The 24,801-nt window shown below is 34.5% G+C and overlaps 1 long non-coding RNA gene across 1 annotated transcript; it reads right to left on the bottom strand.

Annotated features, from left to right (window-relative positions):
* Positions 1-3,704: 3,704 nt before the first annotated feature.
* LOC140693856 (uncharacterized) lies at positions 3,705-5,247 on the bottom strand. The gene is made up of 2 exons (XR_012069559.1): positions 4,985-5,247; positions 3,705-4,031 (listed from the first exon to the last, which is right to left on the bottom strand). It is a non-coding gene; the product is annotated as an uncharacterized lncRNA (long non-coding RNA).
* Between the last annotated feature and the right edge of the window lie 19,554 nt (positions 5,248-24,801).

Below are 24,801 nucleotides of genomic sequence, written 5' to 3'. Positions count from 1 at the left end.
TTGAAATGTACTAAAAATAGCAAAGAGTATGATGTGTAAGAGAAACTAATACAGTTTGTAGATAAATGTACACTTCAAAAGAAACATACTTATAGAAAAAAAATAGACTTGTAGTTAACACAGGCAGGGGTTGGGAAAGGAGAATTTGATTCATGCACTCAAATGCAACAAACTTCCAGCTGTAAAATAAACATGTTCTAGGGATGCCCCATAGTAACATAAAAATTACAATTAATACTGCTTTTTGTTATATATGAATGTTGTTAAGAGAGTAGACCCTAAGATTTTTCATCACAACCAAAATACAAATTGTATTTCTTTAATATTGTACTTAAATTAAATAATGAATTCTGCCTAAAGTTGCTATGATATTTATTTCATTATACTTGTAAATCAAACCACTCTCATGTGCACCTAAACTTAATGATCTTCGCCAATTGTATCTCAATAGAAGCAGGAGGAAAAATGGAAAGTCAATGTTCATTTTTTCCCATGTCATTTCTCATGATTGTTTCTGCAGCAAGTAAAGTTGAGTCATGATATACTTATCCTAGGTAAAGATACTAATAAACAAGTGATTCTAATAAATAATACATAAAGATACCAATATAATTAGTGTTTTATCATGCCTTAAACTTTCTTTTTGTTAACAGCCCACTGCTTCTGTAGGTTTGAATAGTTCACTCTGTGTATTAATCTGAGAGTAGGGAATGTATGCAAAATTTAACCCTGGCTGCTATTGCGGTGAGTGATAAAGTTCACTGTGTCTGAAATATTGTCTCATCTACATGACATCATCAGTAAGAAAGGAACATGCTAGGTTGGTAAACATCTCAGCATGGTAAAATCTCAGAACTCCTAAAATTCTTAACTGTTTTGCAATGGGAATGCAATACTGGCAAATGTTTGATTTTGGATAACAATGTGGTGTTTTCTCATTGTTGCATTTGGGGATGTGAGGAAAATCCCTGAGATCCACAACAAACAATCTTGCACAAGTGCTGGGCAAAGAAGTGTAAAGGTTCTGCATTATTAGGACTGAGGGCTGCTTTCAAAATGATGACTGCACTCACTCTATTCCAGGTAGTCCAAGGAAAGTAATGTTACTGCAATTTCTAGGAAAACAGGAATAAGTCAGTTGTTCAGTCTCTATAAATTAGTCAACGTGTGTTCAAAGCAAAACTAAGTTGTGCCAACAATGAGAATTAAAAGAAAAAACACTAAGATATAAGCTTAAATTAAAAAGGAGACACAGTCCTGTGCTGGGCTCTGGGGACTGGAGAATGTATATGCCTCAGTCTAATTAAAGGTTTCAGTGGTTTTACCCTAACATCAGCTCAGGATTCAATGAACAGGTAATAATTAATACACTGGGAGAATTATAATCTACCTCTCCCTGATCGGTAGAAAATCTGATGGCTCAGTGAAATTCTTAATTCACAGAGATTCTGCCAGATGCAGAGGAATAATTCACTGATGGCTCAACTAAGACAAGCTTAGTTAATGCTTAACAATCCATCTTCACACACACACAGTGGTAGACAGATTTGTAGTATTTAGTGGGAAGAATTCAGTGGGCAGAGCTCAGGGAATAGTTTTCAAACACCAGCCAACTTTTGTACTTTGCCAATAGTCTAGCTTTTCCCAGGTAGAAAACAACAGATAGACTAACAAATAATATTCTTCTTTAGGATTTCTAATTTTGAAAGTAAACTGTTGCTTTTGACTTATCAGTATAGAACATTGTTAAGATGATCACGGTAAGACCCACTGTCTAATAAGAGAGATGGAAACTAGCTGCTGAACCATCCCATCTGAACCCCAGACTGCTAATGTAAACAACAACATAGCCACCATCATATTTGTGCTGACAAACTTAAAATCTTGATGTTTCTGTTGTAGGAACAACCACTGCTGTCCATACACAGATCTCCTACTGCAAGTGGTCTCTTTTCTTCTCTTGGTAAAGGACATATTGGCGGAATGTTGCGTGAGCTTACCCTGGCCCATTTGCCAATTCTCAAGATTATCAAAGGCTTTATTCACAATTGGTGACACATTTTTGGACTCAATATTGCCATTTCATTCTTATCAGCTGACACTGGATGCATGATTATGACCAGAAGCCTTAGATACCCTGACATTGCCTACAAATTTTCCAGCATTTCAGGGCATTTCACATTCTGAAAATGCTTCACCTTTTATTTTAAGTAAAAGGGAATTACTCATAGTCTTCCATGAATATTTTATATTTCTTAATATCTGCAGAAATTTTATATTCTTGCAGTTGGACAAATTTTAAATTCTACCACCCTCACCTCCTTCTAGTCCACACATTTTAGATTGCTATTTAGTTTCTGAATATGACCACCACTACCAAGGTTCTAGTACCTCTTAGATACTTCCTGTGTTAAGGTTAGAAGTGGCAAAATTTGTGTGGTGTCTATAAACCTGTATTAAATATATGCAATGGCACTGTCTCTTCTGGACGAAGCTCTGATTCTAAGAAGTAAATTAATTAGAAGGCAGTATAGTTATTGGTATGGGGAAGAGAATCAGCTATTTTGGGGTGGGTGGGTGATGAAGAGACAGGAAAAATTCCAGCAAATGAGAATGGAATGCTTTAGGCCTCTGGAGGCATGAATTAAGAAGAAAATAATACTTTGTCTCCTGTACCTACCTCCACTACTGTCTTGAATGACTAGTCCATGGGCTATGAAAAGAGCTAGTTTGTGGTGAAGAGTAAAGACCATAACGAAATAGTTTGAAAACCATGAGAGTTTTGTTGCTTCAGGAAAGTAGATTTTGCTTAAAGTCAACATGTATTTTTCATTCACTAAATAATAAAATGCATCTTGTGGCACGTGTTGTGCTTACAGTGCTGGTATCCAAGTTAGACAAGGAAAGTTGGATAGAAAACATCTGGAGGAGGTGCTTTCTGTTCTGAGACTGGGAAAATCTAAGTAGGTAAATGGAGGACATCCTAAGTCCAAGGATGAGATGGAGCAACAGTTTTGAGGTTGGAGTTAATATGGTTGACAAGCATTTGCCTGGATATATCTCCAGATACAGTGAAACATAAAGATATTCCAAGGTAGCCAGATGCCAGATCTATAAAGAAATGACTAAACTATGTTGAGATGTGGACTTAGATTTGGAAATGCTTTAAGTGCCCCTCTGAGGATGTAAGCATATCTTTGGCTGGAACATAAAAGCAACATTAAATTTTCACTAGAAAATATAGTGCAGACCCTTGAGGGAGGAAAAGAAAGCACCAATTGAAATGCATTGAGAACAGCACAAAGAAGACCATAGAAAAAATTACTTCTTAAATTCTACCTCATGCTGAATGTGCCATCTGAGATTACATCACGTGACTGTTATGATTCCAGGGATGACATAATAGAGACCATGACTCCTGAGCCGGTTCCTGCATTTATCTCCTGTTCCAACCTATCATAACTTAACACTTTAAATACTTTCCAGGATCAACCAGAAACCACTTAGTACTGTTCCCTCTCTCCATGTTTTTGTCTTTTTCCAAATTCTTCCATTTTCTCTTCTTCCTTACAAGAAATTATATAAATTTACTCACATATTGTTCCATCAAATGATCATATCAATCAAATATCTCTTTTTTTCTTTAAATGCTAACTTAGTCTCGAGTTTAAATCTTTACTCTATTTTAAAAAATATAAGGACAATACAGGTACACATTTATGTTTATTGTTCAAATAAGAATATTGCAGATATATGTCGACATTTGCCATCATAAATTTTAATCTTTGCTATCCTGCATAATCTGGTAGTCCTCTGGTAGATCAATTGTAATTAGGATGACGTTATTAAACTGAAGATAGCTGATGAGTTGGCCTTGAAAGAGAGGTAGTTGATGTATCAGCTATCACTGGCAATGGAAACCGTGGGTTGCTCCCTGGTTGAAGTTTAGAAAAACGACCTTCATGGGCAGATATGTTGTGATATCTATTTGGAAAAGTAGAAGGCTCCACCATCAGTCCAAAATAATTGCCCTGTATGGGAGACAAGATGCTGTAATGAGAAATAGAAGTTGTAGTTGTAATGAAGTTCACAGCACAGCCATTTGCTTCAGTTTAGCTGCTTTGGGAGTGCCTGTGGATAGTGGTCAACTGATTTAAAGTAGCACATTGATCCACTGCAATTTGTTCTCGTGGTCTAACTGACACTGATGATGAAGGAGAAAAAACACCTCTGATCGGGGTATTTGTATCACCAATTATATGGCTAGTAGAGGGCTTTCTGTTAAGAGGCATGTTTAAATTAGGAGAAGGTAAAAATGCACTTTCTCCACTAGTGTCAGCCACAAAATCAGAATTATGATTATCTATATTACCCCCTCCTATAAAGTGCTTCTTGTTGAAATCTTCAGCCAATGAAGATACCAGAGAGACATTTTTAATCTCAACTCTTATTTTTATTCTCACTAAAATTTGGGGACAGCCTCGTTTAAAATTTGAAATATGGTAGAATTGCAGCTACAATCAAAGTGGAAAGATTTTAGTAATATTTTAAACCAAATTAGAAGACTACAATAAGCCTAACCTATAAAACCTCAGATTTCACGTTTACAATGCAAAGATAATATCATCAAAATATGAGCAATTCTGACTATTTTTTGAAATTCCTTATTTCGAATATACACATTTAAATAATACAGTCATCAAGTTTAAGAAGTTAGCATTTGCAGTAACGGTGAAAGCCACTTTTGAAAACAGCTTTAATACCTTTATTTAGATTTCTGTTAAGATTCATAGTTGCTAGCAAAGTTTATCATAATCTTGACTACTTAAGGCACTATCCTCATTTTTATAAAAAATTAAGAATTATAGCCTTAGTAGTTTTATACAATTTTCAAAAAAGCTTTCCATTTATGTTACCATAGATTGATGTACAAAATTAAATTTTATATCTAAGTTACCAAGTTGTAACTAAACTTTGTGAATACCTTGTTTAAAATATAGACTTCTTTTTCTTCTGCCATAAAGACAGCTAGACAAGCAGATCTTTGAAAATTCTGCTGCAATTACCTAAACCCATAAAGCTTTAGCTGTATAACTAAACTTTTCATACTTCCAGGTTCAAATATTCTGAAAGGGGCCTTTCTTTCCAAAACTTCCTTCTTAAAGACATCTTCATCAATCACTATGGAAGATCCATTATCATCCCACCAGATGGATTTAAATTGGTCACCCCCATACATTTTCCAGAGTTTTCTTGGAAATTTCAGAGAGCGAAAATCATTATCTCCAACTGGTTCAGAGTCACAATGTGTGTAACATGGTCTTTTTATCAAGGATCCTTCTGACAAAGTCAGAGAATCAATTTCTTCAATCATAGACCTCAAGTCCAAGTCCCCAGAGAATATTTGATCACAAAATAGAGATCTACTGGAGTTTCCTGAACCAGTTGACCCATCTTTAGGAAACTTATCTTGAATTTCTGAAGAAACAAGTGCCATCTCAAATAACTTTTTCTGCAGCTACTTTTCTATTCTGCATGGTTTTGAGCACTACAGCTTCAAATGCTGCTCTGGCAAGCCTGCACATTTAAACTGGTAGGCCATCACAATGGTTCTCAACCTGAGTAGCTGTGACATCACAAAACGTCTGGTCTCCTAGCAACCCAAGATTAACATTCAGCCAGTGTTTCCTTCTCATTCATCCAGTGAAAATGAATCATATAAGATGCTTATTTTTATAGTGTGATCTGCAAATATTATCCCCACAAAATCTTTTTAAATAATTTAATTTTGGGGTCTATGAAATAAAAAAAATTCTCCTTCCTTTTGTACACAAATTTATACCAGTTTGGTGAACAGAGTATAAATAATGCTCAAAGTAAATAAAATAATTTTAAAGTTTTGGAATTTAAAGTGAAATTTGTGTAAAACTTGTACAGAAAATTTATAACTATTTCATTATCTTTTGTAATTAAAGTGAAACATAAGTTGATTTGGAAATGGAAGTAATTATTTATCTGTGTACCTTAAAAAAGTAGCTCTATATTCAAAACATGAGCAGAATAAATGTCAATTTCTTTGGTATGTTTATAAATAAATGGTAAATATTTATGAATTAAAATTATAAAACTTTAATCAATCAAATTTAAGAAATCTCAAAGTGGGGAAATTTTGTTTTTAATTGTACTTCAGTGCTATATGTAAAACTAATGTAATTTAATATTCTACTTTAAAATTACACAAGAGAAAATCTTATTGTATACATACAAATGTTTATTTTTACCATTCTTTCACTCAGAGGTTTTTCAGTCCCTAGAAGGAATAAATTTTCCTGTCATCTTTATAATCCATACTCTTTTGGATTCTGTTAAGTGCTCCAAAATGATGTTGATAAATACACTTATGCACAAGATCCTGGGTTCTATAAGCAGTGCCTCCATTAAGGGGCAAACAAACAATCAAAAAAACAAAGAAATAAGTGTATATGTGGGTTGGTGTGGAAAACACCACATAATGCATTTTAGGAAGCATTATGTTTCCCAGTCCTGAATCAGTTGGCATTGTTAATATAATATGGCATTTTAAGACAAGTGATTTGTGCACTAATTGTAAATAATAGCTATGTTCTGTATCAGTAAACTGTAGTAAATTCAGTTATACCAAGAGTTATATTCTTTATTTAGAAATAATTTCCATTAAACATAAGCCAAATTCAAAATGAGAGATAAAATTTTTAAATAAATAAATGTACACTCAAGCTACAATGTATATTTTTCCTTCTGTATGTGTATATTACATTCTAAATAAATATTAGCAACCTGATTTCATGGCATATTATAAGTATTATAAACTATAGTTAAGTTTGATTTAGTCCTGTTTCATAAGTATTATTTAACAAATGCAAATCAATATATGTGATACCATCAATTAAAAAACAGAGAATTCAAAAGTGACAATCTCAGAAAATGTAGGAAAATTATTGACAGAACTGATCTTAACTTTTGTATACAAAAAAACCTTAACAAATTTGCTTTAAATAAAATATAACTAAACATAATAAAAGCCATATATGAAAAACCCATGACAAAAATCAAGTTCAATGTTAACATACAGGAAGGTTTTCTTCTGGTCAAGTAATAAGAAAAAGTAGCTCATTTTCACAAGTCCTAAATTACACTACTCAAAGTCCTAGCCAGAAAAACTAGTCAAGAAAAATTATATAAGGCTTCCAACTAGTAAACAAGCAGTAGAATTTTTACAAATGACATAATTATACACAGATGGAAAACTCCATTCACTCCTCCAGTGAATGCTAGAAATAATGAACAAACTTAGCAAACTTGCAGAATACAAAATCAATATACAAATATATGTTGCCTGTTTATACACTAACATCACATTATCAGAATAAGGAATTAGGAAAACAGTTGTGTGTACATTTATACCAAAAAGAATAAAATAGGAATAAATTTGATAAGTGAAATAAAAGATCTAAACATAGTTCTATAAATTAAAGGTGTAATAAATATAAGTATACAAAAGAAATAAAAGATATTCTGTGCTCATGGATTGCATACAATGTGAGGAAATACTCTAATCTATGTTTCACATTTTCAATCTCCCCAGCACTACATATTGAGGAGAATGTGTTTTCTTCATTTTATACTCTTGCTTCATTTTTCATGGGTTAATTGATCATAGGTGTGAGGGATTATATCTGGTTGCTCAATTCTCTTCTATTGATTGGTGTCTGTTTTTGAGCCAGAATCATGTTGTTTAAATTACTAAAGCTTTGTAGGACTGTTTAACATCAGAGAATATTACACTAATTGATTTAATACTCTTTTTCAAGTTTATTTTGACAACTCATGATCTTTGTAGTTACATATATATTTTGAAGTTATTTTTTCTATTTAATGCAAAAATCTCATGGGTATTTTGACATGAATTACACTAAATGTAGATTGCTTTGGGTTGTATGGTTGTTTCAACCATATAGTTTCACATCATTAACATAAGAGATCTTTTCATTTCTTTGAATCAGTTTTAATTTCCTTCATCAATGGTTTCTATTTTTTAACGTATAGTTTTTCATCTTATTCGTTAAGTTCATTTGTATGTATTCCTTACATATATATATATAATTATATACATTATATTTGTAAACACATTTCCTGCACAAATACAACAGTCAGAAGGCAGTGACAAGACATATTCAAAGTCCTGAATGAAAGAAAGCTGTAATCTAAAATAATTTATCAAGCAAGGCTATCCTTTAGAATAGTAGGAGAGATAAATAACTTCCACAAAAGCAAATACTAAAAGAAATTAGCGACAGAAATAGAAATAATGAAAATCTACTCTAAGAAAAAAAGAAGCAGTATGCCATAGAAATGAGAAAGGCATTATTAAAAAAGTAATAGCTACAATGACTTACAATAGAATAAACATGATGTTAAAAAGAGGACATCAAAATTTTTAAGGGTTAGAGAGTGAAATAGCAAAATACAGAGTATTTTCTTCTTGTTTCTGTTCTCTTTATGATGGGTTAGAATTTGTATTCCTATCAGTTAAAATAAACAGATACAATAACTGGTCAATATATATACAAAAGAGGTTAACCATAAGTCAAAAGCTTACAATGAAGTCACAAAGACAAATAGAAACCAAGATAATAAAAGAAAACTTATCAAACCACAAAAAGAAAAAGAAGTGAACAAAAAGGAAATACAAAATCAAATGGAAAATGTTCAAAATGGAAATAAACACCAGTCTCTCAATAATTATCACAAATGTTAATGCACTTAGTGATTCAATCAAAAGATATATATTGTCAGATGGGATAATATAACAAGACCCTACATTTTGAAGCATACAAGAGACCCAATTTTGTAAGAGGAATACACATCAATTGAATGTCAGAAGATGGAAAAATATATTCCATGCTAATGGACATGACAAGAAAGCAGGACTAGCAGTACTGACTTCACACAAAAGAGACTTTACAAGAAAGGCCATAGAGAAAGATAAACAAGGACATGATATGGTGATTAAAGGAGAAATACAAAATGAGGGTTTTATACACATTAAGATACATGCACTCACAACAGGAGCACCTAAATACATAAAGCAAATACTAATAGATGAAAAGGGAGAAACTGATGGGAATACAATCACAGTAGGAAATTATAACACCCCATTATCATCACCAGACTGGTCTTTCAGACAGAAAATTAATAAGGGAACAAAGATACTAAAAGATATGATAACATAATTGGATTTGGTTTATATTTTCATAACAGTACTTCTCCCCAAAACAGAATATACATTCTTTTCCAGTGCACATGGAATGTTTTCTAGGAAAGATTATGTACTCAGGCACAGAAGAAGCCTTAACAAATTTTAGAAGATAAAAATTATTTCAAGTATCTTTTCTGAGTATAATAACATGAAACTAGAATTCAATCACAGAAAAACAGAGAGAAAAAATGACAGCATGTAGATTCAACAACATGGTACTAAAACAAGGGGGGGAGCTGATGAAGTAAAATAAGAAATTTAAAAAAAACCTTGAGAAATATGACAAAACACTATGCAATGTTTATGGAATACAGTTAAAGCCGGCTTAAGAGGGAAGTTCATAGTGACAAGGCTCTCCTCAAAGTAGAAGAGCAATTTCAAATAAATAATCTAATGTTCTATGTAAACTAATCATGAAAAGAAGAACAAACAAAACCAAAAGTCAACAGAAAGAGGGAAATAACGATCAAGGAAGAAACAATTGAAATAGAGATTAAAAATAGAAAAAATCAAACAATTCTTTGAAATAGTAAACAAAATTGACAAAACTCTGGACAGACTCATCACAAGAATAGAGAGAGAACACAAATAACATAAGAAATGAAAATGGAGAAACTATAAATTCTGCAAATAATTTGGAAAATATAAGGGAATACCATGAGCAACTATATGGAAACAAATGGGATAACCAGGAAGAAGTGGAGAAGTTTCAGGAAATATTCAGCCCACCATTTTTGCATTAAGAAGAAACTGACCATTTGAAAAGACAGATCACCAGAAATGAAATAGAATTATCAATAAAATAAAAAATCTCTGCAAACAAATATTCAGACCCAAATAGATTCACTGGGGAATTTGACCAAACATAGAGAGAAAAAATCCATAGCACTCCTCCTCAATCTCTTCCAAAAATTGATATGGAGAGAGTACACCCAAACTCAAACCATAAGGCCAACATCAACCTGATACGAAAACCAAACAAAGACATTACCCCAAAACAAAACTATAGGTCAATATCATTGATAAACACAGATGTAAATGTCTTTAAGAAATTATTAACTAACAAAATCTAACAGCATGTAAGAAAAGATTATACACCATGGTCAAGTTAGGTATTTCCCAGGAACACAAGGATGGTTGAACATATGCAAATCAGTCAATCAATTTTGATACAACATATCAACAAAAGAGAGGACAAAAAACCACATAATCATCTCAGTAGATAAAGAAAAAGCATTTGATAAAATTTAACCACTATTTGCTATAAAAGTTCTTATCACAGTGGGCACAAAGGGACCATATCTCAGCTAATGAAAGCTATTTATGACAAACATATAGCCAGCAAAATGCTAAGTGGTGAAAAACCAAAACCCTTCCCAGAAAAACCTGAGACAAGTCAAGTTTGCCCATTCTCACAATTTCAATTCAATATAGTCTTGGAAATCTTAGCCACAACGATCAGGCCAGAAAATGAAATAAAAGCATTCAGACTGGAAAAGAAGAGGTAAAATTGCCATGATAAGCAGACATGACTCTATATATAGAAAACCGAAAAAGCTTCACAAAAAAATTACTTAGGCTAAAAAAGGAACTGGGCAAGGTACCCAGTGTAATGTAGGAAAACCAATTGCATTTCTTTATGCTACTATTTAATCAACAGGAAAACAAAGTATAGAAACAACCGCTTTTTTAACTGCACCCAAAACTATAAAATGTTTAAGAATAAATCTGACCAAGTAGGTGAATGACTTATACATGGAGAACTAGAAAACATTGATTGAGGAATTCAAAAAAGATCTGAAGATGTGGAAAGATACCCAATGAACTTGTAATGGAAGAAACAATATTGTTATAATGCCCATACCGCCCAAGGCAATCCACAGACTTAATTTGATTTCCTATCAAATTATTCAAAACTTTTTTTTGACTGAAACAAATACTCCTAAGATTTACACAGAGTCATAAAATATCCATCATTTCCAAAGCAATATTCAAGAAAAAGAAAGAGGCTGGAGGAATAAACCACCAGGTCTCCAAACAATATTGCAGAGCTATAATAAACAAAATAACATGATATTGATACAGAAAAATTCATATGGACCATTGAAACAGAATAGAGGGCCTAGGAATAAATCTTCAGGCCTATGTTCAATTAATCTCTGACAGAGTAGCCAAGAATATGACAGAGAAAAGACCATCTCTTCACCAAATGGTGTTGGGAAAACTGGATAGCAGCATGCAGAGCAATTGAGTTAGGACACTCCTTCACTCCATACACAAGAATAAGCAAAAAATGGCTTGAAGTTTCAAATGAAAGGCAAGACACAGTAAATCTCCTAGAAGAGTTAATACGCAAAACACTCTGAGATAAATCTCAGCAATGACCTCCTAGAACAGCCTACCCAGGTAATGGATGTAAGAGCAAAATTAGTAAATGGGACTTAATTTAACTTATAAGCTTTTGCACAGCAAAGCAAACCAGACAAAAAGCAAAATGACAACCTACAGGATTAAAGAAAATATTAAGAAATGATGCAACTGACAAAGTCTTAATTTCCAAAATACAAAGACTTCATACAACATAATAATAATAAAAAAAAGAAACCCAATCTGAGAATGGGCAGAAGCCCTAAAAAAGCAATTCTCCAATAAAGACATACAAATGATACATAGATATATGAAAAAATAAATTGCTCAGTTTCATTATCAGAGAAGGGCAATTCAAAATTATAATGAATTATCACTTCACAATACTCACAGTGGCCATCATTCAAAAGTCCACAAACAACAGATGCTGGGGAAGCTGTGGAGAAAGGGAACCCTCCTACACTGTTGGTAGGAATGTAGTTTGGTGCAGTCATTGTGGAAACCAGGATGGGGATTCCTCAAAAGAATAAAAACAGAATTAAGATACAATCCAGCAATCTCACTTCTGGGTATATATCAAAGTGAAGTCTAATTCAAAAAGACTTCTGCACCCCAATGTTCTTAGCAGTGCTATATACAAAAGACATGGAAGCAACCTTATCGTCCAACAACAGATGACAGTATTCAGAAGTTATGCCGTATTTACACATTGGAATAATATTCTGCAATGAAAAATGGTAAAACTATGACATTTGAAGCAAAATGGATGTCCCCAAAAGTGTCAATCTAATTGAAAAATGCCAGAAAGAGAAAGAAAAATAATACATGACATGACATATGTGGAACCTTAAAAAAAAATTTGGATGAGAACACTACAATTTTATCTACAAAACTGAAACACAGTCGCAGATCTAATAAACAATTTTATGATTACTTCCAAAAAGGGCTGCGAGAGTATATATTTGGGAGCTGTAGATTTATAAAAGCTATCCACTATATATAAAAATAGATTTTTTCAAAATTTCTTTTCTATGACACAGGGCAGTAAGTTAAATATCGTGAAGTAAACTTTAATAGGCACACAAATATATGCATGTATGGGAACACTGTGCTATACATCACAGATTGACACATTGTAAATGGCAGTATTTCAATGATAAATAAATGAATAAATATGTAAATAAATAAATAAATAAATAATAACTAAATAAAAAATATTTAATAATAAATGAAATACAAAGATTCACACTTCTTAACATTACACATCAAGAATTTAGGTGAAAACAAAGAATAAAGAAGAAAATTAAATGAATGAGAGTAAGTCAAATAACAAGAGAAACAGTTGAAAAGATAAAAAAATATACTTAACTCTGTTTCTTTTTAACATAAAGTGGACAAAAGTTTAGGTTGTCTAAGAAAATAATGACTCAGATAATATTAGAAATAAAAGAGAAGATATTACCACTGATGTTGTAGAGATGCAAATCATCATAAGAAATTACCACTAGCCAACAATTTGAATGACCTAGAACAAAAGACATATTTCCAGAAACATATGTCTTCCAATACCGAATCAAGAAGAAATAAGAAAATTAAACAGGGCAAAAGAGTGTAAGAGTACAAAAATAATGCAAACTTTCCAAACTAGTAAAAATTTACAAGACGAATTTTCTGCTGAATTCTGTCATACATTTGAAGACAATTATTCACCAATTCTACCCCAAATCTTCCAAGAATTTGAAGGGGGTGAAAGATTCCAAACTTGTTTTATGATGCCAGATTTATTTGCATAACAATGCTAGAAAGGACATTATATGCAAAATATAGAATATTATCCCTGATGAACATATGTGCCAAAATTCTCAACAAAACACAGGCAAAATGAATTCAACAACACATTTAATGTATCATACACATACATGAGTAAAGGGATTTATCCCTGGGTTTAAGGATACTTCAAAATATTCAAATCAATAAAGGTGACATGCCACACTAATAGAATGAGAAATAAAACACATAATCATCTCAATAGGTGCAGAAAGAGCATTGTATATAATGCAACATCCTTTTATGATACTCCCAACAAATTAAATTAACCCTGTCAGTGGCACGATATCATATACACACAAACACTGTGTGGAGAGAAGCGAAGCAGTTCTCTGTTTATTGATTCTTAGAAGAAGGTTTTATATAGGACATGCACAATGCCTCACATATCATCTAAGTTATAACAATGTGAATAAACATAAACTATTTATGTCCCCATGCTCCTGCAGTAAGCACAGGATGTTAAATAATCAAGGATTGTTTTAAAGTTCATCACGGAAATTCATTAAGTAGGCCATCTCTTATGCAGCCGGCTGTGCCTGTCTTAGTTTGTCCTCATCTGAGGATCTTACCCAGCATAGGCTATCCAGCCATCCATACTAGATACATTGATTAGGCCATTTTTTATCCAGCCTGGATATGTGACATTCCTCACAGCTTGTTTATCATTTCAGCCCATGGGCTTATTCTCTAGAGCCTTCAGACAGGGGCCTACACCCAACATCCCTTGATAGCAAACTGGATGAAAAAAATTTGATGTATATATGCACTGGAATCAATACTTTGCATTCCTATCAAGAGTGTCCACGGTGTTCCTTGTTCTCCACAATCTCACCATCATTTATTTCCTTTCTTTTTGATGAGAGCCTTCTGACAATTGTCAGTTCTTGTCTCATTTATGGTTTATGACTTTCCTAATAATTTATAAATCTGAATATAATTTCATGTGTCATTTAGCCAACCATATGTTTTCTACAAAAAATTGATTCAGATCTATCTGTTCATTGCTATGAACTTTTTTTAATTGGATTGTTTGGTATTTTTTGTTGTTGTTCTGGGGTAAGAGTTTGCCATATATTTTGGATATTAACACTAGTTTGGAAAATATCACTTGAAAATATATTCTCCCATTGTGTTGGTTGACTTTTCATTTTATTGATCATTTCTTCAGCAGTGTAAATCTGTTTACAGTGATACAATCATATTTTGTTAGATTTGCTTCTGCTTCCCTTGCAAGAGGAAACATATGTAAAATCAAATTAAGTCCAATGTCAGAGTGTACTTCTTATGTTTTACCCTAGGATTCTTTGTTTTCAGGTTTCATCTTTTATATGCCCAGGATTGGGATTGCTGCATCATATGATAGGTCTATGTTTATTTTTTAAAGAACTTCCATACAGTTTCCAATGTTGTTGCACCAATATTCATTCCCACCAACAGCGTTGGAGAGTCCCTTTTTCTCCACAGCCACCTTAGTCTTTATTATTTGTAGACATTTGCATGACAGCCCTTCTCACTAGTGTGAGGTAAAACATTATTTTATTTTTGTCTTCCCTTTGTATAATGATTAGCAATGTGAGCATAACTTTATGTTCCTGTTTGTCATTTGTGTGTCTTCTTTGGAGAATTGTCTTCTGCTCATTTTCTGGCTGAGTTGTTTGTAGATTTTTGAAATGGAGTTCTATGAGCGATGTGTGTATTTTTGAAATTAGCCTCTTGTTAATTGAATTGTTTCCAAATGTTTTCTCCCATTTGGAATTTCATCTTTTCATTTTGTTTACTTTGCTGCGTAAAAGCATTTAAGTTTAATTAGGACCTTTTTGTTTATTTTGCTTTTATTGTTTTCAGCTTGGGAGAGGGACATAAGAAAATTTTGCTACAATTTATGTCTTGTTTTGCCTATGTTAGTTTCCTGGAGTTATATTTTGTCATATATTAGATTCAGATATTTAAATCATTTTGTGTTTATATTTGTACAGTGTGTGGGAGTGTTCTTTTTTGGGTTTTTTTTTTAACATTTTGTATTGATTTATAATCATTTTACAATTTTGGGTCAAATTCCAATGTTCAGCACAAATTTTAAGTCATTTATGGACATATACACACTCATTGTCACATTTGTTTCTCTGTGATTTAGCATAACATTTTGTGTATATTTTCCTGTGTTATACAGTGTAATCTTGTTTATCTACTCTACAATTTTGAAATCCCCATCTATCCCTTCCCACCATCTACCACCCTCCTCACCACAATTCTGCATTCTCTGTCCATGAGTCTATTTCTGAACTGTATTTTTGCTTTGTTTTTGTTTGTTTGTTTGTTTTTGTTTTTCTTTTTTAGATTCCACATATGAGCGATCTCATATTGTATTTTTCTTTCTCTTTCTGGCTTGCTTCTCTTAGAATGACATTCTCTAGGAGCAACCATGTTGCTGCAAATGGCATTATGTTGTTGGATTTTATGGCTGAGTAGTATTCCATTGTATAAATATATCACATCTTCTTTATCCAGTCACCTGTTGATGGACATTTAAGCTGTTTCCATGTTTTGGTTATTGTAAATAGTGCTGCTATGAACATTGGGGTGCAGGTGTCATCCTGAAGTTGATTTCCTTGTTGATACAAGCCCAGGAGTGGGATTCCTGGCTCATATGTTAAATCTAATCCTAGTCTTTTGAGGAATCTCCACAATGTTTTCCACAGTGGCTGCACCAACCTGCATTCCCACCAGCAGTGTAGGAGGGTTCCTCTTTCTCAACAGCTTCTCCAGCATTTGTCATTTTTGGATTCTTGAATGACTGCCATTCTGACTGGTGTGAGGTGATACCTCATTGTAGTTTTGATTTGCATTTCTCTGATAATTAGTGATATAGAGCATTTTTTCATGTGCCTTTTGATCATTTGTATGTCTTCCTTGGAGAATTGCTTGTTTAAGTCTTCTGCCCCCTTTTGGATTGGGTTGTTTATTATTTTCTTTTTGAGTCGTACGAGCTGCTTATATATTCTGGACATCAAGCCTTTGTCAGTTTCACTTGCAAAAATTTTCTCCCACTCTGTAGGTTTCCTTCTTGTTTTACTTCTGGTTTACTTTGCTGTGCAGAAGCTTGTAAGTTTCATTAAGTCCCATTTCTTTATTCTTGCTTTTATTTCTTCTAGGAGAAAATTTTTGAAATACATGTCAGATAATGTTTTGCCTATATTTTCCTCTAGGAGGTTTATTTTATCTTGTCTTATGTTTAAGTCTTTAATCCGTTTTGAGTTGATTTTTGTATGTGGTTTAAGGGAGTGTTTTAGCTTCATTGTTTTACATGCTGCTGTCCAGTTTTCCCAACATTTGCTGAAGAGACTGTCTTTTTTCCATTGTATATTCTTGCCTCCTTTGTCGAATATGAGTTGACCAAATGTTTGTGAGTTCATTTCTGGATTCTCTATTCTGTTCCATTGGTCTATATGTCTGTTTTGTTACCAATACCATGCTGTCTTGATGACTGTAGCTCTATCGTATTGTCTGAAGTCTGGGAGAGTTATTCCTCCAGGCTCTTTCTTTCTCTTCAGCAATGCTTTGGCAATTCTAGGTCTTTGATGGTTCCATATAAATTTTATTATGATTTGTTCTACTTCTATGAAATATATCCTGGGTAACTGGATAGGAATTTCATTAAATCTGTAGATTGCCTTGGGCAGTGTGACCAGTTTAACAATATTGATTCTTCCAATCCAGGAGCATGGAATATCTTTCCATTTTTTAAAGTCTTCTTTTATTTCCTTCATCAACGGTTTATAGTTTTCTGTGTTTAATTCTTTCATCTACTTGGTTTGATTTATTCCCAGATATTTTATTATTTTGGGTGCTATTTTAAAGGGCATTGTTTCTTTACTTTCTTTTTCTGTTGATTTATCGTTAGTATAAAGAAATGCAACTGATTTTTGAAAGTTAATTTTGTAACCAGCTGCCTTCCTGAATTCTTCAATCAAATCTAGTAGCTTTTGTGTGGACCTTTTAGGGTTTTCTATATATAGAAACATGTCATTAGCATATAATGACACTTTTATCACTTCATTTCCAATCTGGATCCATTTATTTCTTTCTCTTGCCTCAGTGCTGTAGGTAGGACTTCCAGGGCTATGTTGAATAGGAGGGGTGATAGTGGGCATCCTTGTCTTGTCCCAGATTTTAGTGGGAAGCTTTTGAGTTTTTCAACATTGAGTACTATGCTGGCTGTAGGTTTGTCATATATAGCTTTTATTATGTTGAGATATGTTCCCTCTATACCCACTTTGGCGAGAGTTTTATCATAAATGAGTGTTGAATTTTATCAAATGCTTTTTCTGCATTGATTGAGATGATCATGTGGTTTTTGTCCTTTCTCTTGTTGATGTGATGTATTACATTGATTGATTTGCGTATGTTGAACCAGCCTTGTGTCCCTGGGATGAACCCCACTTGGTCATGATGTATAATCTTTTTTATGTGTTGTTGGATTCAATTTGCTAAAATTTTGGTGAGGATTTTGGCGTCTATGTTCATCAGTGATATTGGCCAATAATTCTCTTTTTTTGTAGTGTCTTTGCCTGGTTTTGGTATCAGGGTGATGGTGGCTTCATAGAATGTATTTGGGGGTATTCCCTCCTTTTCAATCATCTGGAAGAATTTGAGAAGGACTGGTATGCGTTCTTCTTTGTATGTTTGGTAGATTTCCCCGTTGAAGCCATCTGGTCCTGGACTTTTATTTGTAGGGAGGTTTTTAATTGCTATTTCTATATCCTTTCTAGTGATCGGATTGTTCAAGTGTTCAGTTTCTTCTTGATTCAGTCTTGGTGGACAGTATGTTTCCAGAAACTTGTCCATCTCCTCTAGGTTATCCAGTTTGGTTCCATATAGTTTTTCATAATATTCTCGTATGATATTCTTTATTTCTATTTTGTTTGTTGTAATTTCTCAGTTTTCCTTTCTTATTTTGTAATTTGTGCTCTCTCTTTTTTCTTCTATGTGTGTTTGGCCAGATGTTTGTCGATTTTATTTACTTTTTCAAAAAACCAGCTTTTGGTTTGGTTGATTTTTCTATGGTCTTGTTAATCTCAATTGTATTTAATTTCTCTCTGATCTTTATTATTTCCTTCCTTCTGCTGCTTTTTGGGGCTTTTTGTCCTTTGGTGGGTTAACTTGTTTATTTGAGATTGTTCTTCTTTTTTGAGGAAAGCCTGTATCGCTATAAACTTCCCTCTTAGCACTGCCTTTGCTGTGTCCCATAGGTTTTGAGTGGTTGTGCTTACATTATCATTTGTCTCAAGGTATTTTTTTAATTTCAGCTTTAATTTCCTCATTGATCCATTGGTTTTTCAATAACATATTGTTTAATCTCCATGCTTTCCTTTTTTTCTCCTTTGTTTCTCTGTTGTTGATTTCCAGTTTCATGGCATTGTGGTCAGTAAAGATGCTTGGGATAATTTGTATCTTCTTAAAATTGTTGAGGTTTCTTTTGTGCCCAAGCACATGATCGATCCTGGAAAATGTTCCACGTTCCCTTGGAAAGAATGTATATCCTATTCTTTTGGTGTGTAATGCTCTGAAAATATCCACCAAATCTAGTTTTTCTATTGTAGTATTTAATTTCTCTGTTGCCTTGTTTATTTTCTGTCTGGAAGATTTGTCTAGTGATGTTAATGCAGTGTTAAAATCTCCAACTATGATTGTATTCCCATCAATATCCCCCTTTATCTCTGTTAGTAATTCTTGTATGAACTTAGGTGCTCCTATATTGGGTGTATATATATTGATGTGTGTAATATCTTCATCTTGTATCACTTCTTTAATCAGTATTAAATGTCCTTCTTTATCTTTCTTTATGGCCTTTGATTTAAAGTTTATTTTGTCTGAAATTAGTACTGCAACACCTGCTTTTTTGGCTTTTCCATTTGCATGGAATATTCTTTACCATCCTTTCACTCTCAATCTATATGTGTCCTTCTCCCTAAATTGGGTTTCTTGTAGGCAGCATTTTGAAGGTTCTTGCTTTATTATCCAGTCTGCCACTCTATATCTTTTGACTGGAGCATTTAGTCCATTAACATTTGCAGTAATTAATGATAGATGTGTGTTTATTGCCATTTTGAACTTATCTTTGCAGTTGAATTGGTATATCCTCTTTGTTCCTTTCTTCTTCCTTTTGTGGTTTGGTAATTTTCCTTTGTATTATCATGGATTTTATTTAATTTTTGTGACTCCCTTGTAAATTTTTGACTTGTGGTTACCCTTTTTTATAAATCTATTAACCTATTATTATAACTGTTTTTATTAAACTGATAGTAACATGATCTCAATCCCATCTTACGCTTTAGAAAATTTAAATAAGAAAGAAAAAATATTCTATATTTCCCTGCCTCTCTCTTCCACTCTCAGTGATTTGTATGTTTTCTTTATTTGTAATTCATGAATTATTACCTTTCCAGTGGTGAGTTTCTCATTTCTGTAGCATCCTGCTGCTTTCCTATTTAGAATAGCCCTTTCAATATTTCTTTTAGCGTGGGTTTAGTGTTGCTAAACTCCTGCAGCTTTTTTTTTTTTTTGTCTGTGAAACTCTTTATTTCTCCTTCTATCCTAAAGGATACCCTTGCTGGATAAAGTATCCTAGACTGCATCATTTTTTCATTCAGGGCTTTGAATATATCTTCCACTCCTTTCTGGCCTGTAGTGTTTTTGTAGAGAAATTAGCTGAGAGCCTTTAGGGGGTTCCCTTGTAATTCACTCTTTGCTTTTCTCTTCCTGCCTTAAGAATCATTTCTTTAACCTTGACTCTGGCCATCTTGATTATGAAATGTCTTGGTGTGGGTCTATTTGGATTCTTCCTCTTTGGGACCCTCTGTGCTTCCTGTACTTGGATATCTGATTCCTTCTTTAAGTTTGGGAAGTTTTCAGTCATGATTTCTTCAAAAACCTTTTCTATCCCCTTTGATTCTTCTTCCCCTTCTGGGAACCCTCTTATGTGAAGATTGGGATTGTTTATATTATCCCATAGGTCCCTTATGCTATTATCATTTTTTTTTTTTTTGCTTATCTAGTAGTTCTTCTGAATGGGTGCTTTCTATTGCTCTGTCTTCTAGATCACTAATTCGTCCCTCTGCATTAACTACTCAGCATTGCACAGCTATTAGGTCATTCTTTGTCTCTGTCAATGAGTTTACCCATTCTTCTTGGCTCTTCTTTATAGCTTCAATTTCATTTTTGACATATTTTATATCTCTAAACACTATCTCTTTTTATTCCTTCAGCAATTTGATCAATCCTTTTTTGAAATCTTGATCTAGTTGGCTATCAATGTCTAGTTCATTGATCTTTCTTTCAGGGGATTCCTCTTGTTCTTTTAATTGGGAAAGGTTTCTCTGCTTTTTAATCTTGCTCATACCTCTCTGGTATTGTGCTTTATGGAGTATCAGTTGTCTATTTTGGATCTTAAGGATTTTATCTGTCTAGTGCCTATTTAGGAATAGAACTTAGAAAAAAAGAAAAAAAATAAGAGAGAGAGAGAAAGATTTTTAAAAGAAGGGAGAGAGAGGGTTTGAAAACAGTGTATAATGAATAATAGAAGAGCAAGGTGAAGAAGAGTATTAATCGGGTTGAGACGTCCTTTTAAAACCTAAAAAAAAAAAAAAGAAGCGGTGGGGAAATGAATAGATGTATTTGAAACCTGTGTCTAATCAATAACAGGACATCAAAACCCAAGAGAAATAGAAATGAATTAAGAAGTAAAAATTAAGGGTGTAATTGAAAATAGAACAGGTAAAAACAGATTTAAAAAAAAGGGGGTTGTCGGTGTTCTCCTGGAGTCTGTGTGCTTTTAATGTGAAGTCTTTCTGTCTTCGTCCTGTTTTGGTAGCTCAGCTTGTTTTCATAAACCCTCTGTTGGCGCCCTCATCTGTGCTGCTCCCAGCACCTGTCAGCAAGCAGATCGCTCCTCCTCCTAACCCAGGGTCAGATGCAGCTTTCCTCTGCTGTGGGCGGGCGGGTCACTGCCCCTCCGGATGCCATAGTCAGATGTTGTAGACAGGACAGGTAGGAGGGCGGGTCGTGCCCCCTCCCAGCACTTCAGTCAGGGGCTGTGTTCTTGCCCGACAGGCGGGGGCTGCTCTCCCTCTACCTGCGCCGCTGGTAGCTCCGCTCCTCTGTGCGGCTGCGCGCTCCGCCCTGGTCGGCGCTCCGTGGGTGGCTCAGGGAAGACTGAGGGACAGCCTCATCCCTGCTCCGAGCCAAGACCCAGCTCCTTGTTTGTCTTTGTGGAGCAAGTTCTCTGAGGGTCCAGGATGGAAGGATCCTATCTGCCCCGGGCTGTAGGCGAGTCTCAGTCTGGCCTTTGAGGCTGCTAAACCCTTCAATGCGGATGAAGGTTTCGCCCCCGCCCCCGCCTGAGGGTTCAGCACCGGAGAATTTGGCGGCTGTGCCTGAGCCCCACCTCTCTTCCCCTGAAAACTTTCTGCGGGTTTTCAGAGATGGGGGTAGGCACCCTTCCCCCGAGAACACATCAATCTTGCCGTTTTAGAGGGCCCAGGTTTTTCTGTCCTGTACACCCACAGCCACGGCCCCCAGCCCCTTGCAGTTCCCAGGGGCTGCCTCCGTGCAGCCGCCCCCGTCCTCCGCCCGGCTTGTGCAGCCTGGCCCTGCCCACCGCTGCCTGCCCGCGTCTCAGGCTGGGTGTCGGGAGAACGCTTTGTGCCCGTTTAACTTAGTTCTGTCAGACAAGGTCTACTCTGTACAGGTCCGAGCCTCAGAGGCTCCCCCTCCGTCCCGCTGGCCTCTCAGTTGGAGAGGGGAGACCCAGTGAGCGAGCTCCTGCCCTCCTTTGCCGCTCCCTCCCCGCGGGACCCGTCCCGTGCTGCTTTGCCTTTTGTTCTTTCTTTTTTCCTTTTCCCCTACCAGATTTTTGGCGTCTATATCTTTTGAAGAGGGCGATGTTCTGTCAGATTTCCGCAGGCACTCTGGTTGGTTGAGTGGGTCTGTAGATGTGGGTATTGCTGTATTTGTGGGAGATGGTGACTTACGAGCGTCCTTCTACTCCGCCATCTTGCCTCTTCTGGGAGTGTTCTAATTTCATTGATTTACATGTAGCTGTCTAGCTTTCTTAACATCACTTGATGATGACTGTCTTTTAGGCATTGTATAATTTTGTTTCCTTTGTCATAGTTTAGTTGACCATAGGTGTGATTTTTATTTCTGTCTCTGTGTTCCATTCCAGTGATATAGATATTTCTTTGTTTTCCAGCATTGTGCTCTTTTGATTACTGTATTTTTGTAATATAGTCTGAGATCTGGGAGGGTTATGGGCTATGCCTCCAACTTTGTTCTTTTCCCTCATTGTTACTTTTGCAGTTCTGGTTCTTTTGCAGTTCCATACAAATCATAGGACTGTTTTTAGTTCTGTGGAAAATATCATGTAGTTCAATCTGAATCTCTATATATGTAGACATCTTTTGTAGTATGAATATTTTAACAATATAAATTCCTTTAAACTAAGACCATGAGATTTTTTTACATTTCTTTGCATCATCTTCAAATTTCTTTATCAGTGTCCTATTGATTTTATTATCTTGGTTTTTTCATAGGTTTATCATTTTTTGATCTGATTTCATATGGATTTTTTAAAATTATGGAATATTTCATTCTTAGTGTAAAGAAATGTGACAGTTATTGTATATTAATCATGAATCATGCTACTTTGCTAAATGTCTTTATTAGTTTTAGTTGTTTTGGTGTGGAGAATCTTTAGGGTTCTCTATATAGATTATCATGTCATCTAAAATAATAACAGACTTACGACATTGAATCCAACATGAATAACTTTTTTTCTTGTCCGAATTCTGTTGCTAGGTCTTCACGTACTGTGTTTAATACAAATGGTGAGAGTGGGCATCCTTATCTTATTCCTTAATTTGGCTTCCAGTATTTCACTTTTGCATGTTATGTTGTCTGTGGGTCTGTAATTAATGACTTTAGTTATGTTGACATATATTTCCTGAATCCTAATTTGCTAAGAGGATTCTGTCGTTTTTAATGTTGTTCTTGTAGTTGTTGGTGTGAGGTGATACCTCACTGTAGTTTTGATTTTCATTTCTCTGATAATCAGTGATATTGAGCATTTTTTGATGTGCCTTTTGATTATTTGTATGTCTTCCTTGGAGAATTGCTTGTTTAGGTTTTCTGCCCATTTTGATTTTTTTTTATTTTTTCTTATTCAGTTGGATGAGCTGCATATATACTCTAAAGATCAAGCCTTTGTTGGTTTCATATGCAAATTTTATTTCCCATTCCGTAGGTTGTGTTTTTGTTTTACTTCTGGTTTCATTACTGTGCAGAAGCTTGTAAGTTTCATTAGTTCTCATTTGATTATTCTTGCTTTTATTTTTTCTATGAGAAAATTTTCGAGACTTATATCAGATAGTGTTTTGCCTATATTTCCCTCTAGGAAGTTTATTTATTTAGTCTTATGTTTAAGTCTTTGATCCATTCTGAGATTTTTGTGTATGGTGTTCTAGCTTCATTGAGAGTGTTCTAGCTTCATTGATTTACATACTGCTGTCCAGTTTTCCCAACATCATTTGCTGAAGAGTCTGTCTCCTTTCCATTGTATTTTCTTGCCTCCTTTGTCAAAGATTAATTGACCAAAATTTTGTGGGTTTATTTCTGGACTCTCTGTTCTATTCCATTGGCCTATATGTCTGTTTTCCTACCAATACAGTGCTGTCATGTTGACTGTAGCTCTATAGTATTATCTGAATCATTAGCATAAAGAAATATCACTGATTTTTGAACCTTAATCTTGTAACCTGCTACCTTGCTGAATTATTCCATCAGTTGTAGTAATTTTTGTCTGGATCTTGCAGGGTTTTCGATATATAATAACATATTATCTGCATATAGTTATAATTTTACCACTTCCCTTCCAATTTGCATCCCTTTTACTTCTCTCTCTAGTTTGATTGCTGTGGCTAGGTCTTCCAAGTTTATATTGAGTTGGAGTGGTGTTACTGTGCATCCTTGTCCCAGATTTTAGTGGGAAGTTTTTAACTTTCTCATCATTGAGTACTATACTAGCTGTAGGTTTGTTATCTATAGCTTTCATGATGCTGAGTTATGTTGCCTCTATGCCCACTTTGGTGAGAGTTTTTATCATAAGTGTGTGTTGAATCCTATCAAATGATTTTCCTGCATCTATTGAGATGATCATGTGGATTTGCTACTTTCTTTTGTTGATGCGCTGTGTTCATTGATTAATTTGCATATGTTGAACCACCCCTGTGTCCCTGGCATGATCCCAACTT

The sequence above is a fragment of the Vicugna pacos genome, unplaced genomic scaffold (genome assembly GCF_048564905.1).
Source record: "Vicugna pacos unplaced genomic scaffold, VicPac4 scaffold_20, whole genome shotgun sequence".
NCBI lineage: Eukaryota > Metazoa > Chordata > Mammalia > Artiodactyla > Camelidae > Vicugna > Vicugna pacos.
The sequence above is the reverse complement of the archived record's forward strand: the minus strand, read 5'-3'. Positions and strand labels throughout refer to the sequence as shown.